Raw genomic sequence first — 17,106 nt, 5'->3', positions numbered from 1 at the left:
GAACTTCAGGGGGGATCTTGAAATTCCCGGGTCTTCTAGTGTTAATCATGCTTTTTTACCTATATGTTCATGAAAGTTTTAGAACCATATAAAGTTGAATTCATGTTTATGTATTTTCTTAATGTGGATTCTGATTAAGAAATGTAGCAAAAAAATCATGTTGATGTGCCTTCTTAATATGAAAACAACTTAAGAAATGTAGGAAAATGCTTGAGAAATTTTGTCTGAAAAGAAATCTACAAAAGATACATATGGCACATTGGTAGACTCTAAACGCAGGAAATGACTTGTAAAATAAAATTACCTTTGTGTTTCTTTGTACTTTTTGAATTAATGAACTCTGTTTATCAAAGTAAAATGCACATCAAAGTAATAAAAAGTCACCACAATGTAAAACTGTGTAAAAACCGTTCAGGTTTTATGCAAAAAAAAAAAAAGAAATTTTTTTTGTTTTCAAATATAGGGGGTATAGCTCAGTGGTAGAGCATTTGACTGCAGATCAAGAGGTCCTTGGTTCCACTCAGAGTGCCCCCTGTATGCACTTTTTCAACAGATTAAACATGCTTTTTTACCTGTGTTCATGGAAGTTTTAGAACCATATGAAGTTGAATTCATGTTAATGTACTTTCTTGATTTGAATACTATTTAAGTAATGTAACAAAAAGATCATGTTGATGTGCCATCTTAATATGAAAACAACTTATGAAATGTAGGAAAATGCTTGAGAAATTTTGTCTGCAAAGAAATCTACAAAAAATACATATTGCACATTGGTAGACTCTAAACCCAAAAAATGACTTGTAAAATAAAAATACCTTTGTGTTTCTTTGTACTTTTTGAATTAATGAACTCTGTTTAACAAAGTAAAATGCACATTAAAGTAATAAAAAGTCACCACAATGTAAAACTGTGTAAAAATCTTTCAGGTTTTATGCAAAAAAAAAAAAAGATTTTGTTTTCAAATATAGGGGGTATTGTGACGGGGTGTACAGCAGAGCAAGAAGGGACAACAGGCCAAGGGATGATTCAACAGATTTATTATCAAGAACGCTGGAACAACACATGCAGGTAGATCTACAGAGTCCACAATTTGTCCAACGGAACAGATTCGGGGGCACCTCCCGATAATCCTTGTGCCAGCTAACAAAGAAATAGTCCACACGAATCCAAGGGATCCCAAAACAACGAGATATGTCCTCAGCTCAAGTCTCTCCCCGTTCGCTTCCGCAGTCACAGATGGACATGGGGTCTTGCCTCAGCTAAGAATCCCCACTCATTTTCCTTTTAGGATCAACTCTCATCTGATCACATAAATTACAGCTAATAGAAACCAGAGAACAGTTACATACATCAAATAGCATATTATTCAAATACAGGACAAAAGTACATATCATGACAATCCCTTCCCCTCCCAATTTGTGTACGTACTAGGGACCTCTACAGGTCGCTGGTTAAGTACACACAGGCAGAGCGTAACTTACATGTGGCTTCATGCAGCCACGAATTGGCATCATAGCTCTACCACATCATTGCCCAGGAGAACATCTGCAGGCAGACCACCCATCACCCCAACCACACATCGCCTGACCCCAAAACCAAAGTTTAGATCCACAGTGGCTGTGGGAATAGTCCTCCATTGTCCACCAGCCAGTTCAATGACAATCCCAGGTCCTCGATGGATTGCCTCAGGCTGAACCACTCGGGGATCAGCCAGTGTGAGGAAAGCCCCTGAGTCACAAAATCCAGTAAGTCTCTGTCCATCCAGCATGACCTCCTGCAAGTGCTTACCTCGATGAGCAGAAGTCGTCATAGCTGCAGGTCGCACACCATAAACTCCTAGTGGTGCAACATGGCTGGGTGAGGCACAAGGCCAGTCCTCACGTAGTGGTGACATGTCATCCTCCATGGCACTTGGCTGTACATAATTAATAATACGACTGGCTACAGGATCAATCCTCATTTGAACAGCTGGGCAGGAGGCTTGCAGATGCCCCGGCTGTCCACATCGATAGCATCTGTGCTGGGTCTCACTCCATCCAAGGTGTCCTCTTTGGCGAGGGGTAAGGGAACCTGGAGGCCGGCCCCCACCTGAAGGTGCTGTAGGGTTTTGAGGACGACTCCTCCATGGGCTGGCTGGGCATGAGGCCTGCAGATGCCCCAGATGCCCACAATCATAACACCTGCGCTGTGCTACTTCCTCTCCTCGTCGTATTCCAGAAAACGCAGTAGAAGCAACTGGAGGCACATTTACATGGGTATCAGCATTTGGTGGTGGCTTAGAGGAACGGGGAACAATGGGGACAGAAGAACAGGGGGCCACCGGTGTTGTGGAGCTGGTAGGCCTCTCTCCATCCTCCAACAGAACCCTCCACTGAGACTAGATGGTGAGAGCCTCATCAGCTAGAGCTGCAGCTTCCTCCACAGTGGCTGGTCTTCTCTCACGCACCCATTCCCGGATCTCAGCAGGGCACTTGAAGTAAAACTGCTCTTTTATGATAACCTGGAGCAAGGTCTCCCAGGTTAAGGCCCCCTCTGCTTCCAGCCAGCGATGACATATTTGTTTGAGTCTGTGGGCATACATCTTGAAAGACACTTCCTCATCACAGGCTAAAGTACGGAACTGAGTCCTGTAAGTGTCTGGGGTAACAGCATAATGTTCTAGAATGGTCCATTTAATCTCCGCATACTCACAGTTCCCCCGAGGGTCCATAGCTCTATAGACTGTGGCAGCTCCACCCTCTAAGAGCCCCACCAGATGTCGGACTCGGTCCCTTTCCAGGACTTCCATTAATCGACACTGATGCTCAAAGTCCTGGAAGAAGCCCTCAATGTCGCCTGCAGCCTCAATAAAGGGCTTGAAGTCTTTGCGGGACACTCTGGGGAGTTCCCTCATGGTGGGTGCTGGGGTTAGAGTCTGTCTGGAGCTTCTAGCTGATTCCAAAGCGATCTGCCTCTCCAGCAATGCCATCTCCTGAGCTCTGTCCTCGGCTCTGTGAATGGCCTCCCTCTCCCTCTCCTGAGCTCTGTGAATGGCCTCCTTCTTATCGTCTATGGTGGTCTCTTCTCCCAGCAATGCCAACTCCTCCTCGTACCACACAACCCACTGACTTTTTGGGGTATTTACCTCCGGCTGCCTTCTTTCCTCCATTTGCTGTGAGGATCCTTCCTAAGCGTCATCTTGCAGGCAAACTCCTTCCAAAGCCTCAATTAGCTGCTCCTTGGAGAGTCCTTTAAAACGGACTCCTACTTCACGGGCCTGTGATTGTAGGCTCCCCAAAGTCCAGTTCTTGTTCTCTGCGGTGTCGGTTCCCGATGTTGGGCCATTGTCCTCCATTCCTTCTGCTCTGATCCCTCTGCTGCCAACCAGTTTGTGACTGGGTGTACAGCAGAGCAAGAAAGGGCAACAGGACAAGGGATGATTCAACAGATTTATTATCAAGAACGCTGGAACAACACATGCAGGTAGATCTACAGAGTCCACAATTAGTCCAACGGAACAGATTCATGGGCACCTCCCGATAATCCTTGTGCCAGCTAACAAAGAAATAGTCCACACGAATCCAAGGGATCCCAAAACAACGAGATATGTCCTCAGCTCAAGTCTCGCCCCGTTCGCTTCCGCAGTCACAGATGGACATGGGGTCTTGCCTCAGCTAAGAATCCCCACTCCTTCTCCTTTTAGGATCAACTCACATCTGATCTCAAAATAAGAATGGATTGTCTGAGCTCCTGGGATCCGCCCATGAAGGGGGTTAGGGGTCACACCTTCTATTCAATGGTTGGGTCCAGAAGAAGATTCTAGACTGGTGGGCTCCATGTAGTCTATGTAGTATGTACATTTGACTAGCCACCTGCTGTGAGGAAGAATGGCTATTCTTTCACTAGTGGTGTTGACAAAGCTTAATTACATTATAGCTTAGGGCTGCAACTATTGGGGGAAGGAGACATATTGTTACAGGTGAACTCCCAGCACAAGAAAATACATAAATTACAGCTAACAGAAACCAGAGAACAGTTACATAAATGAATTAGCATATTATTCAAATACAGGACAGGGCAAAAGTACATATCATGACAGGTATAGCTCAGTGATAGAGCATTTGACTGCAGATCAAGAGGTCCTTGGTTCAACTCCGAGTGCCCTCTGTAGACACTTTTTCAACAGATTAATCATGCTTTTTTACCTATATGTTCATGAAAGTTTTAGAACCATATGAAGTTGAATTCATGTTTATGTACTTTCCTAATGTGGATTCTGATTAAGAAATGTAGCAAAAAGATCATGTTGATGTGCCTTCTTAATATGAAAACAACCTAAGAAATGTAGGAAAATGCTTGAGAAATTTTGTCGGAAAAGAAATGTACAAAAGATAGATATGGCACATTGATAGACTCTAAACCCAAGAAATGACTTGTAAAATAAAAATACCTTTGTGTTTCTTTGTACTTTTTGAATCAATTAACTCTGTTTATCAAAGTAAAATGCACATCAAAGTAATAAAAAGTCACCACAATGTAAAACTGTGTAAAAATCTTTCAGGTTTTATGCAAAAAAAAAGAAAAAATTTTTTGCTTTCAAATATAGGGGGTATAGCTCAGTGGTAGAGCATTTGACTGCAGATCAAGAGGTCCTTGGTTCAACTCCGAGTGCGCCCTGTAGATACCTTTTCAACAGATTAATCATGCTTTTTTACCTTTATGTTCATGAAAGTTTTAGAACCATATGAAGTTGAATTCATATTTATGTACTTTCCTAATGTGGATACTATTTAAGAAAAGTAGCAAAAAGATCATGTTGATGTGCCTTTTTAATATGAAAACAACAAGAAATGTAGGAAAATGCTCGAGAAGTTTAGTCTGCAATCAAAGCTACAACAGATACATGTGGCACATTGGTAGAATCTAAACCCAAGAAATGACTTGTAAAATAAAAATACCTTTGTGTTTCTTTGTACTTTTTGGATTATTGAACTTTGTTTATCAAAGTAAAATGCACATCAAAGTAACAAAAAGTCACCACAATGTAAAACTGTAAAAATCTTTCAGGTTTTATGCAAAAAAAAAGAAAAAGTTTTTGCTTTCAAATATAGGGGGTATAGCTCAGTGGTAGAGCATTTGACTGCAGATCAAGAGGTCCTTGGTTCAACTCCGAGTGCTCCCTGTATGCACTTTTTCAACAGATTAATCATGCTTTTTTACCTTTATGTTCATGAAAGTTTTAGAACCATATGAAGTTGAATTCATGTTTATGTACTTTCCTATGGGGATTCTGATTAAGAAATGTAGCAAAAAGATCATGTTGATGTGCCTTCTTAATATGAAAACAACTTAAGAAATGTAGGAATATGCTTGAGATATTTTGTCTGAAATGAAAGCTACAAAAGATACATGTGGCACATTGGTAGAATCTAAACCCAAGAAATGACTTGTAAAATAAAAATACCTTTGTGTTTCTTTGTACTTTTTGAATTAATGAACTCTGTTTTACAAAGTAAAATGCACATCAAAGTAATAAAAAGTCACCACAATGTAAAACTGTGTAAAAATCTTTCAGGTTTTATGCAAAAAAAAAAAAAGTTTTTGTTTTCAAATATAGGGGGTATAGCTCAGTGGTAGAGCATTTGACTGCAGATCAAGAGGTCCTTGGTTCAACTCCGAGTGTCCTCTGTATGCACTTTTTCAACAGATTAAACATGCCTTTTTACCTATATGTTCATGGAAGTTTTAGAACCATATGAAGTTGAATTCATGATTATGTACTTTCTTAATTTGAATACTATTAAGAAAAGTAGCAAAAAGATCATGTTGATGTGCCTTCTTAATATGAAAACAACATAAGAAATGTAGGAAAATGCTTGAGAAATTTTGTCTGAAAAGAAATCTACAAAAAATACACATGGCACATTGGTAGACTCTAAACCCAAGAAATGACTTGTAAAATAAAAATACCTTTGTGTTTCCTTGTACTTTTTGAATTAATGAACTCTGTTTATCAAAGTAAAATGCACATCAAAGTAACAAAAAGTCACCACAACGTGAAACTGTAAAAATCTTTCAGGTTTTATGCAAAAAAAAAAAAGTTTTTGTTTTCTAATATAGAGGGGTATAGCTCAGTGGTAGAGCGTTTGACTGCAGATCAAGAGGTCTTTGGTTCAACTCCGAGTGCCCCCTGTATACACTTTTTCAACAGATTAAACATGCGTTTTTACCTTTATGTTCATGAAAGTTTTAGAACCATATGAAGTTGAATTCATATTTATGTACTTTCCTAATGTGGATTCTGATTAAGAAATGTAGCAAAAAGATCATGTTGATGTGCCTTCTTAATATGAAAACAACTTAAGAAATGTAGGAAAATGCTCGAGAAATTTTGTCGGAAAAGAAATGTACAAAAGATAGATATGGCACATTGATAGACTCTAAACCCAAGAAATGACTTGTAAAATAAAAATACCTTTGTGTTTCTTTGTACTTTTTGAATTAATGAACTCTGTTTAACAAAGTAAAATGCACATCAAAGCAATAAAAAGTCACCACAATGTAAAACTGTGTGAAAATCTTTCAGTTTTTATGCAAAAAAAAAAGAATTTTTTTTTGTTTTCAAATATAGGGGGTATAGCTCAGTGGTAGAGCATTTGACTGCAGATCAAGAGGTCCTTGGTTCAACTCCGAGTGTCCCCTGTGTGCACTTTTTCAACAGATTAATCATGCTTTTTTACCTTTATGTTCATGAAAGTTTTAGAACCATATGAAGTAGAATTCATGTTTATGTACTTTCTTGATTTTAATACTATTTAAGTAATGTAGCAAAAAGATCATGTTGATGTGCCATCTTAATATGAAAACAACTTATGAAATGTAGGAAAATGCTCGAGAAATCTTGTCTGCAAAGAAATCTACAAAAGATACATATGGCACATTGGTAGACTCTAAACCCAAAAAATGACTTGTAAAATAAAAATATCTTTGTGTTTCTTTGTACTTTTTGAATTAATGAACTCTGTTTAACAAAGTAAAATGCACATTAAAGTAATAAAAAGTCACCACAATGTAAAACTGTGTAAAAATATTTCAGGTTTTAAGCAAAAAAAAAAAAAGATTTTGTTTTCAAATATAGGGGGTATTGTGACGGGGTGTACGGCAGAGCAAGAAGGGACAACAGGCCAAGGGATGATTCAACAGATTTATTATCAAGAACGCTGGAACAACACATGCAGGTAGATCTACAGAGTCCACAATTTGTCCAACGGAACAGATTCAGGGGCACCTCCCGATAATCCTTGTGCCAGCTAACAAAGAAATAGTCCACACGAATCCAAGGGATCCCAAAACAACGAGATATGTCCTCAGCTCAAGTCTCGCCCCGTTCGCTTCCGCAGTCACAGATTGACATGGGGTCTTGCCTCAGCTAAGAATCCCCACTCCTTCTCCTTTTAGGATCAACTCACATCTGATCTCAAGATAAGAATGGATTGTCTGAGCTCCTGGGATCCGCCCATGAAGGGGGTTAGGGGTCACACCTTCTATTCAATGGTTGGGTCCAGAAGAAGATTCTAGACTGGTGGCTCCATGTAGTCTATGTAGTATGTACATTTGACTAGCCACCTGCTGTGAGGAAGAATGGCTATTCTTTCACTAGTGGTGTTGACAAAGCTTAATTACATTATAGCTTAGGGCTGCAAGTATTGGGGGAAGGAGACATATTGTTACAGGTGAACTCCCAGCACAAGAAAATACATAAATTACAGCTAACAGAAACCAGAGAACAGTTACATAAATGAATTAGCATATTATTCAAATACAGGACAGGGCAAAAGTACATATCATGACAGGTATAGCTCAGTGGTAGAGCATTTGACTGCAGATCAAGAGGTCCTTAATTCAACTCCGAGTGCCCTCTGTAGACACTTTTTCAACAGATTAATCATGCTTTTTTACCTATATGTTCATGAAAGTTTTCGAACCATATGAAGTTGAATTCATGTTTATGTACTTTCCTAATGTGGATTCTGATTAAGAAATGTAGCAAAAAGATCATGTTGATGTGCCTTGTTAATATGAAAACAACCTAAGAAATGTAGGAAAATGCTTGAGAAATTTTGTCGGAAAAGAAATCTACAAAAGATAGATATGGCACATTGGTAGACTCTAAACCCAAGAAATGACTTGTAAAATAAAAATACCTTTGTGTTTCTTTGAACTTTTTGAATTAATGAACTCTGTTTAACAAAGTATAATGCACATCAAAGTAATAAAAAGTCACCACAATGTGAAACTGTGTAAAAATCTTTCAGGTTTTATGCAAAAAGAAAAAAAAGTTTTTGTTTTCAAATATAGGGGGTATAGCTCAGTGGTAGAGCATTTGACTGCTGATCAAGAGGACCTTGGTTCAACTCCGAGTGCCCCCTGTGGACACTTTTTCAACAGATTAATCATGCTTTTTTACCTTTATGTTCATGAAAGTTTTAGAACCATATGAAGTTGAATTCATGTTTATGTACTTTCTTAATGTGGATTCTGATTAAGAAATGTAGCAAAAAGATCATGTTGATGTGCCTTCTTAATATGAAAACCACTTAAGAAATGTAGGAAAATGGTCGAGAAATTTTGTCTGAAATGAAAGCTACAAAAGATACATGTGGCACATTGGTAGAATCTAAACCCAAGAAATGACTTGTAAAATATAAATACCTTTGTGTTTCTTTGTACTTTTTGGATTAATGAACTCTGTTTAACAAAGTATAATGCACATCAAAGTAATAAAAAGTCACCACAATGTAAAACTGTGTAAAAATCTTTCAGTTTTTATGCAAAAAAAAGAGAAAAAAATTTGTTTTCAAATATAGGGGGTATAGCTCAGTGGTAGAGCATTTGACTGCTGATCAAGAGGTCCTTGGTTCAACTCCGAGTGCCCCCTGAGGACACTTTTTCAACAGATTAATCATGCTTTTTTACCTTTATGTTCATGAAAGTTTTAGAACCATATGAAGTTGAATTCATGTTTATGTACTTTCTTAATGTGGATTCTGATTAAGAAATGTAGCAAAAAGATCATGTTGATGTGCCTTCTTAATATGAAAACCACTTAAGAAATGTAGGAAAATGCTCGAGAAATTTTGTCTGAAATGAAAGCTACAAAAGATACATGTGGCACATTGGTAGAATCTAAACCCAAGAAATGACTTGTAAAATAAAAATACCTTTGTGTTTCTTTGTACTTTTTGAATTAATGAACTCTGTTTAACAAAGTAAAATGCACATCAAAGTAATAAAAAGTCACCACAATGTAAAACTGTGTAAAAATCTTTCTTTCAAGTTTTATGCAAAAAAAAAAAAGTTTTTGTTTTCAAATATAGGGGGTATAGCTCAGTGGTAGACCATTTGACTGCAGATCAAGAGGTCCTTGGTTCAACTCCGAGTGCCCTCTGTACGCACTTTTTCAACAGATTAAACATGCCTTTTTACCTATATGTTCATGGAAGTTTTAAAACCATATGAAGTTGAATTCATGATTATGTACTTTCTTAATTTGAATACTATTTAAGAAAAGTAGCAAAAAGATCATGTTTGATGTGCCTTCTTAATATGAAAACAACATAAGAAATGTAGGAAAATGCTTGAGAAATTTTGTCTGAAAAGAAATCTACAAAACATACACATGGCACATTGGTAGACTCTAAACCCAAGAAATGACTTGTAGAATAAAAATATCTTTGTGTTTCTTTGTACTTTTTGAATTAATGAACTCTGTTTAACAAAGTAAAATGCACATTAAAGTAATAAAAAGTCACCACAATGTAAAACTGTGTAAAAATATTTCAGGTTTTAAGCAAAAAAAAAAAAAGATTTTGTTTTCAAATATAGGGGGTATTGTGACGGGGTGTACAGCAGAGCAAGAAGGGACAACAGGCCAAGGGATGATTCAACAGATTTATTATCAAGAACGCTGGAACAACACATGCAGGTAGATCTACAGAGTCCACAATTTGTCCAACGGAACAGATTCAGGGGCACCTCCCGATAATCCTTGTGCCAGCTAACAAAGAAATAGTCCACACGAATCCAAGGGATCCCAAAACAACGAGATATGTCCTCAGCTCAAGTCTCGCCCCGTTCGCTTCCGCAGTCACAGATGGACATGGGGTCTTGCCTCAGCTAAGAATCCCCACTCCTTCTCCTTTTAGGATCAACTCACATCTGATCTCAAGATAAGAATGGATTGTCTGAGCTCCTGGGATCCGCCCATGAAGGGGGTTAGGGGTCACACCTTCTATTCAATGGTTGGGTCCAGAAGAAGATTCTAGACTGGTGGCTCCATGTAGTCTATGTAGTATGTACATTTGACTAGCCACCTGCTGTGAGGAAGAATGGCTATTCTTTCACTAGTGGTGTTGACAAAGCTTAATTACATTATAGCTTAGGGCTGCAAGTATTGGGGGAAGGAGACATATTGTTACAGGTGAACTCCCAGCACAAGAAAATACATAAATTACAGCTAACAGAAACCAGAGAACAGTTACATAAATGAATTAGCATATTATTCAAATACAGGACAGGGCAAAAGTACATATCATGACAGGTATAGCTCAGTGGTAGAGCATTTGACTGCAGATCAAGAGGTCCTTGATTCAACTCCGAGTGCCCTCTGTAGACACTTTTTCAACAGATTAATCATGCTTTTTTACCTATATGTTCATGAAAGTTTTCGAACCATATGAAGTTGAATTCATGTTTATGTACATTCCTAATGTGGATTCTGATTAAGAAATGTAGCAAAAAGATCATGTTGATGTGCCTTGTTAATATGAAAACAACCTAAGAAATGTAGGAAAATGCTTGAGAAATTTTGTCGGAAAAGAAATCTACAAAAGATAGATATGGCACATTGGTAGACTCTAAACCCAAGAAATGACTTGTAAAATAAAAATACCTTTGTGTTTCTTTGAACTTTTTGAATTAATGAACTCTGTTTAACAAAGTATAATGCACATCAAAGTAATAAAAAGTCACCACAATGTGAAACTGTGTAAAAATCTTTCAGGTTTTATGCAAAAAGAAAAAAAAGTTTTTGTTTTCAAATATAGGGGGTATAGCTCAGTGGTAGAGCATTTGACTGCTGATCAAGAGGACCTTGGTTCAACTCCGAGTGCCCCCTGTGGACACTTTTTCAACAGATTAATCATGCTTTTTTACCTTTATGTTCATGAAAGTTTTAGAACCATATGAAGTTGAATTCATGTTTATGTACTTTCTTAATGTGGATTCTGATTAAGAAATGTAGCAAAAAGATCATGTTGATGTGCCTTCTTAATATGAAAACCACTTAAGAAATGTAGGAAAATGGTCGAGAAATTTTGTCTGAAATGAAAGCTACAAAAGATACATGTGGCACATTGGTAGAATCTAAACCCAAGAAATGACTTGTAAAATATAAATACCTTTGTGTTTCTTTGTACTTTTTGGATTAATGAACTCTGTTTAACAAAGTATAATGCACATCAAAGTAATAAAAAGTCACCACAATGTAAAACTGTGTAAAAATCTTTCAGTTTTTATGCAAAAAAAGAGAAAAAAATTTGTTTTCAAATATAGGGGGTATAGCTCAGTGGTAGAGCATTTGACTGCTGATCAAGAGGTCCTTGGTTCAACTCCGAGTGCCCCCTGAGGACACTTTTTCAACAGATTAATCATGCTTTTTTACCTTTATGTTCATGAAAGTTTTAGAACCATATGAAGTTGAATTCATGTTTATGTACTTTCTTAATGTGGATTCTGATTAAGAAATGTAGCAAAAAGATCATGTTGATGTGCCTTCTTAATATGAAAACCACTTAAGAAATGTAGGAAAATGCTCGAGAAATTTTGTCTGAAATGAAAGCTACAAAAGATACATGTGGCACATTGGTAGAATCTAAACCCAAGAAATGACTTGTAAAATAAAAATACCTTTGTGTTTCTTTGTACTTTTTGAATTAATGAACTCTGTTTAACAAAGTAAAATGCACATCAAAGTAATAAAAAGTCACCACAATGTAAAACTGTGTAAAAATCTTTCTTTCAAGTTTTATGCAAAAAAAAAAAAGTTTTTGTTTTCAAATATAGGGGGTATAGCTCAGTGGTAGACCATTTGACTGCAGATCAAGAGGTCCTTGGTTCAACTCCGAGTGCCCTCTGTACGCACTTTTTCAACAGATTAAACATGCCTTTTTACCTATATGTTCATGGAAGTTTTAAAACCATATGAAGTTGAATTCATGATTATGTACTTTCTTAATTTGAATACTATTTAAGAAAAGTAGCAAAAAGATCATGTTTGATGTGCCTTCTTAATATGAAAACAACATAAGAAATGTAGGAAAATGCTTGAGAAATTTTGTCTGAAAAGAAATCTACAAAAAATACACATGGCACATTGGTAGACTCTAAACCCAAGAAATGACTTGTAGAATAAAAATACCTTTGTGTTTCTTGGCAGACGCGGTACTGATTAAGGTACGCGTCTCTGACTGGGGAGCACTTATAGAGAGCTGCACGTAAAGGTGGTCTGTGCCATTTCCCCCTAGCATCACTCCCCCCTTAGTGATGCACTAATTGGAAGACCCCCAGCCGGCCAGTGGGCACTAGAGGGGAGGGGTCCTACGGCCACTCCTACAGGGGTTAAATCCAGGTGTCCGGCCGGGAACTTTCTCTTTCACTCTCGGCAGGACACCTGGAAGCTTTTGTCCCTGCAGTCGTGATGTCGGACCCCCTGATTGAGGCCTTACAGAAGAGAGCAGCACAGAGAGGTGAGAACTGGCTTCGGTCCGTTTTTTCCGACATCAGGGCTCAGCTTTCTGTGCCCTCTCCCGACCCCCTGCTCACACCCCCCTTATCTTGTCCGGCCTCATCCTCCCTCATGCCTGCGCCCCCGGGGCCCCTGATGGCAAGTTCACCTTCCACGCTGGCTTGCTCGTCAGCTAGGGGCCGTCCCGTTCAGCGTTCATGCGGTCCGGAGGTAGAATCGGTTCTACCCCTCTCTTCCACCCTACGGGCCGAGGGTATCCCAGCCGCAGACATTGTGAGGTCCTCCAGGAAGCGGCGGGAGAGGGCCGGGCGTGGCACACATCGTAAAACAAGGGTAGTCCCCCCGGGCGTCGCGGGCCGCGGCGTGCAGCTGGCAGTGTCGCCTCCTCCCCCTGTGCCTCCAGTGGCCGGTGGTGAGCTGGCTAGCGGCGCCGGGCGCCGTGAGGCTTCGCCTCCTTCCCTGGCCGCTCCGGCGGGTACCGCGGCTGTGCGGGGGGAAGGCGGTCTGCCCGCCTACCCCGCGCCCCGGAGCGGCTCCAGGTCGGAGAAGGGGCGGCCTCGCCGTCTCGCAGCGGCCGGCGTCCTCGGGCACCGCTCGCTGCAGCGGTCCGACGCTCGGTGGAAGCTCCGCCCACCGACTTCCTGTCTCCGCCCGCCCACTTCCGGTCCCCTCATTTCAGCAGCGCTGGTTACAGCGCCGGACAATCCTCCGTTACCTTCCCTGCGGGCACCTATATGCCGCCCGCAGGGGGTAACCTGGAGGCTACCAATAGCGCCCCACGGTCCCCAGAGCGCGCTGATCGGTCAGACCAGACCGATCAGCGTGCTGATTTCTCACCTGGTCTGACCTCCTGCCCACCCCCGGCAGACGCCGCACTGATGCCTGCACGGGGGTATCAGGGGTCAGGACGAAGTGGTTACAGCGCGGCTGAAGAGCGCATTGTTCGGTCCCATAGGACCGAGCAAGGCGCTCAACAGCTGCACAATGGGAATCACTGCGTAATATCAAGAAACGCACCAAGCACGGACATATTTACACCTCCCCCCATTGCCCAATTTTCTAATAAAAATTATCTGTCAACTGCTGCCCGATTAAATCCCAGCAACGAGGCTGAATACAGTTACCGCCTGACTCCACCCCTTCTAAGTAGCACTACAGGACCGTATACCTCCAATATTCACCCCCATAATACCGCTAGAACCCCCCCATTACACCGCTGAGCAACGGCGGACGAAGGCGTAGACGCCGCACGTCCTCCCAATCCTCATCAGATAACTCCCATCACCATTCCCGCTACCCCTCTAAACGCCCCTCCCGTCACCGTCGCAGATGCAGCTCCCATAGGAGTCTGGATAGAAGTCGCGCACGTGGCAAATCAGCTAAATCGCGGACACCCTCTTGGGCTATCAGCCGGGGAGAACAATCCCCCGTGGCTTCCAGCCACAACAACCACCACGCAGTCGCGGAAGACGGAGCCAACAATCCGCCACTACGTGGTAGTAATAGGGCTCCATCGCAAGTTACTCAGCATCAATCCCCCGCTGTAGCGGGAGCCAGAGTTTCCCCGTCCTGCGACATCACCCCGTCAACATCTGCGGGGGTTCCTCCAGGATCGGTGTACACTCGTCCAGAGTCACACAGCGGTGAGTGTTCCAAGGATAGCGAGGAAACGTTATGCTACGGGGTTAATGTAAAGGAAATGGAGCTAACTTCAGCGTTAAAGGAGATAATCCTACAATTATCTCATGCAAGGGGAAATGTGGTGAACAACACAACACCACAGTCCGCTAATCTACACAAAGACGCCTTCTTCTGCGGTATCAGCCCGCTAGGCGCTCATATAGATCTAGACACTAGACAGAAGATATGGAACAACGATTATATTGACATATGGTCGCTGTTATCAGCGGACCAACAAATGGTGGCTAGAGCTACCGATAGGGGTTTCGATAGGGGGAGATCGAAAATCGGCTTAACAATGAATAATTGGCTCCAGGCCTTCGCAGTATTGGGCTGTATTATGGGCCAGAAACATCCGGAACGCTGCTCCGAGTTGTTTATATATCAGGACATGATATATAGTTCGTACAAGTCGCACGGCGGTTCAGCCTGGCGTCGGTATGACGAGGAGTTCCGCAGGCGTCTGGCCCTACAGCCCGATCTAGGTTGGGGGGTGAAAGCGACAAATGTGTGGTTGCGTCTGATGCTGTCCCAAAAGCAGCCCTCCTTTTCAGCCACGACCACTAATTATTCCGCAGCCGCAGGTCAGAACTCGGTGGTCGTGCGAAAACCCAGGGCCTGCTGGCTATATAACGAGGGAAACTGCTGTTTCCACACATTATGCAAATTCAGACATGATTGCTCCGCTTGCGGGGGGGCACCCAGCATCAAGGTGCACCCGTCAGCTGCACAAAGGGCCTACAAGGCAGAACCCCAGTGAGCGTAACCGCGATGGCCCCCTGGCTAAAGCTCTACCCTAATAAGAAAGAGGCTCAGCAGCTGCAGGCAGGATTCTCCGACGGTTTCTTTATCCCCTTTAGGCTAACAAGAACGCCAACCCTATCAGATAACCTAAAATCGGCTCGTGAATTTCCCAAAATTCTCAGACTAAAAATCGAAAAGGAGGTAGAAATGGGTAGAATAGCAGGCCCCTTTAAATCGCTCCCCTTCAAAAACATGAGAATATCACCGTTAGGCATCATACCAAAAAAGGAATCCGGTAAATACCGCCTAATCCACCATTTATCTCACCCAAAGGGCGATTCGGTTGACGATGCAATTTCCACAGAAGAAGCTTCCGTCTCATACGCGTCGTTCGATAAAGCGGTAGAACTAGTCCGGGCAGCCGGACCCGGCGCCCTGCTAGCCAAATCCGACATAGAATCGGCATTCCGGTTACTACCCGTGCACCCCGAATGTTTCCACCTTCTTGGCTGCAAAGTGGACCAATACTATTACTTCGACATGTGCCTCCCGATGGGATGTTCCATCTCATGTCACTATTTCGAGCTATTCAGCACCTTCCTAGATTGAGTAGTTCGGTACGAGACGGGCAGTAAATCCCTAATTCACTACCTCGATGATTTCCTGTTCGTCGGCCCCAGAAATTATAAACTCTGCTTCGATCTGCTAGAAAAATTCAAATCTATCTCACTCAAATTCGGCGTGCCCTTGTCACCGGAGAAAACGGAGGGACCATGTAATGTATTGCCCTTTCTGGGCATTGAAATAGATACCAACATGATGGTGTTCCGCTTACCAGAGGATAAAATACAAAAAACCCTGCAAATGTTGAAAGGCTTCCGCGAAGTTAACAAGTAACCCTACAGCAAATGCAGGCGTTATTGGGTCTACTGACATTCGCCTGCCGTGTAATGCCTGTCGGCAGAGCATTCTCGCGCAGACTATCGCTGGCGACAAAAGTCGCTTCTCAGCCCTGCCACAGAATTAGGCTCACTCGTTCGCTAAAAGCAGATCTGCTGGTATGGCAGACGTTCCTACAATCGTACAACGGTCACACGTGCGTCATGGCTAGAGAGATCACAAGCAAGGATTTAGGGCTGACATTAGGGTGGGACAAGAAAGAGGGTTTCGCAGCAATCTATAAAAACCAATGGTGCAAATCTGGTTGGCCAGAGAAATGGACGACAACAAAGTGGGGGCAAGACCCAGCCCTATGGGAATTGTTTGCGGTAGTAGCAGCGTTGGAGATGTGGGCCGATCAGTTGAGGAACATGAACATTCGTTTCCAAACTAAAAATGTGAAAACAGCGAAGAGTTTAAATCACAAGTCTTCTCCATCCTTGCCCATACTCGCTCTCTTGCGACGGCTCGCACTGATATGCCTAGAAAACAATATTTGGTGTAGAGCCACAGTGGTGGCTAGAGTTGAGCGACCTTGACCTTTTTAGAGTCGAGCCGGGTTTCGCGAAACCCGACTATCTCAAAAGTCGGGTCGAGTGAAATCGGCCGATTATGACGTAAAGTCGGGATCGACCGAAACACGAAACCCAATGCAAGTCAATGGGGCAGCATAGTCGGCAGTGAGTGGGGGCCAGGAAAACACCTAGAGTGCCCATTTTAATGTCAAAACCATCCATTCTTCTTAATGAAGCTTGTCAAGCGTAATTTACCTTATAATAATTGGAAGGCATTTGAAATTGGGGGTCATTTGGCTAAAGTTGTGGTGGGTAGGGCTGGTTCAAGTAATTAGTAGGCCCAGGAAATCTGGACCACGTCACGGCAGTGGAGCAGGGAGAGGTAAGTATTTCAACTTTGCAAGTGCTGTGAACCTGAGCAAGCAGGGGGGGCCCACTCGTTGG

General features: G+C 41.9%; 4 non-coding genes across 4 annotated transcripts; all 4 read left to right on the top strand.

The window, feature by feature from the left end:
• Positions 1-4,584: 4,584 nt before the first annotated feature.
• TRNAC-GCA (transfer RNA cysteine (anticodon GCA)) lies at positions 4,585-4,656 on the top strand. Its single transcript has one exon. It is a non-coding gene; the product is annotated as a tRNA-Cys (tRNA).
• A 433-nt stretch (positions 4,657-5,089) lies between these two features.
• Positions 5,090-5,161, top strand: TRNAC-GCA (transfer RNA cysteine (anticodon GCA)). The gene has a single exon. It is a non-coding gene; the product is annotated as a tRNA-Cys (tRNA).
• Positions 5,162-5,595: 434 nt separating this feature from the next.
• Positions 5,596-5,667, top strand: TRNAC-GCA (transfer RNA cysteine (anticodon GCA)). Its single transcript has one exon. It is a non-coding gene; the product is annotated as a tRNA-Cys (tRNA).
• Positions 5,668-6,609: 942 nt separating this feature from the next.
• TRNAC-GCA (transfer RNA cysteine (anticodon GCA)) lies at positions 6,610-6,681 on the top strand. The gene has a single exon. It is a non-coding gene; the product is annotated as a tRNA-Cys (tRNA).
• The last annotated feature ends 10,425 nt before the right edge of the window (positions 6,682-17,106 follow it).

This window comes from Ranitomeya imitator, chromosome 1 (assembly GCF_032444005.1).
Source record: "Ranitomeya imitator isolate aRanImi1 chromosome 1, aRanImi1.pri, whole genome shotgun sequence".
NCBI classification, from domain to species: domain Eukaryota; kingdom Metazoa; phylum Chordata; class Amphibia; order Anura; family Dendrobatidae; genus Ranitomeya; species Ranitomeya imitator.
The sequence above is the reverse complement of the archived record's forward strand: the minus strand, read 5'-3'. Positions and strand labels throughout refer to the sequence as shown.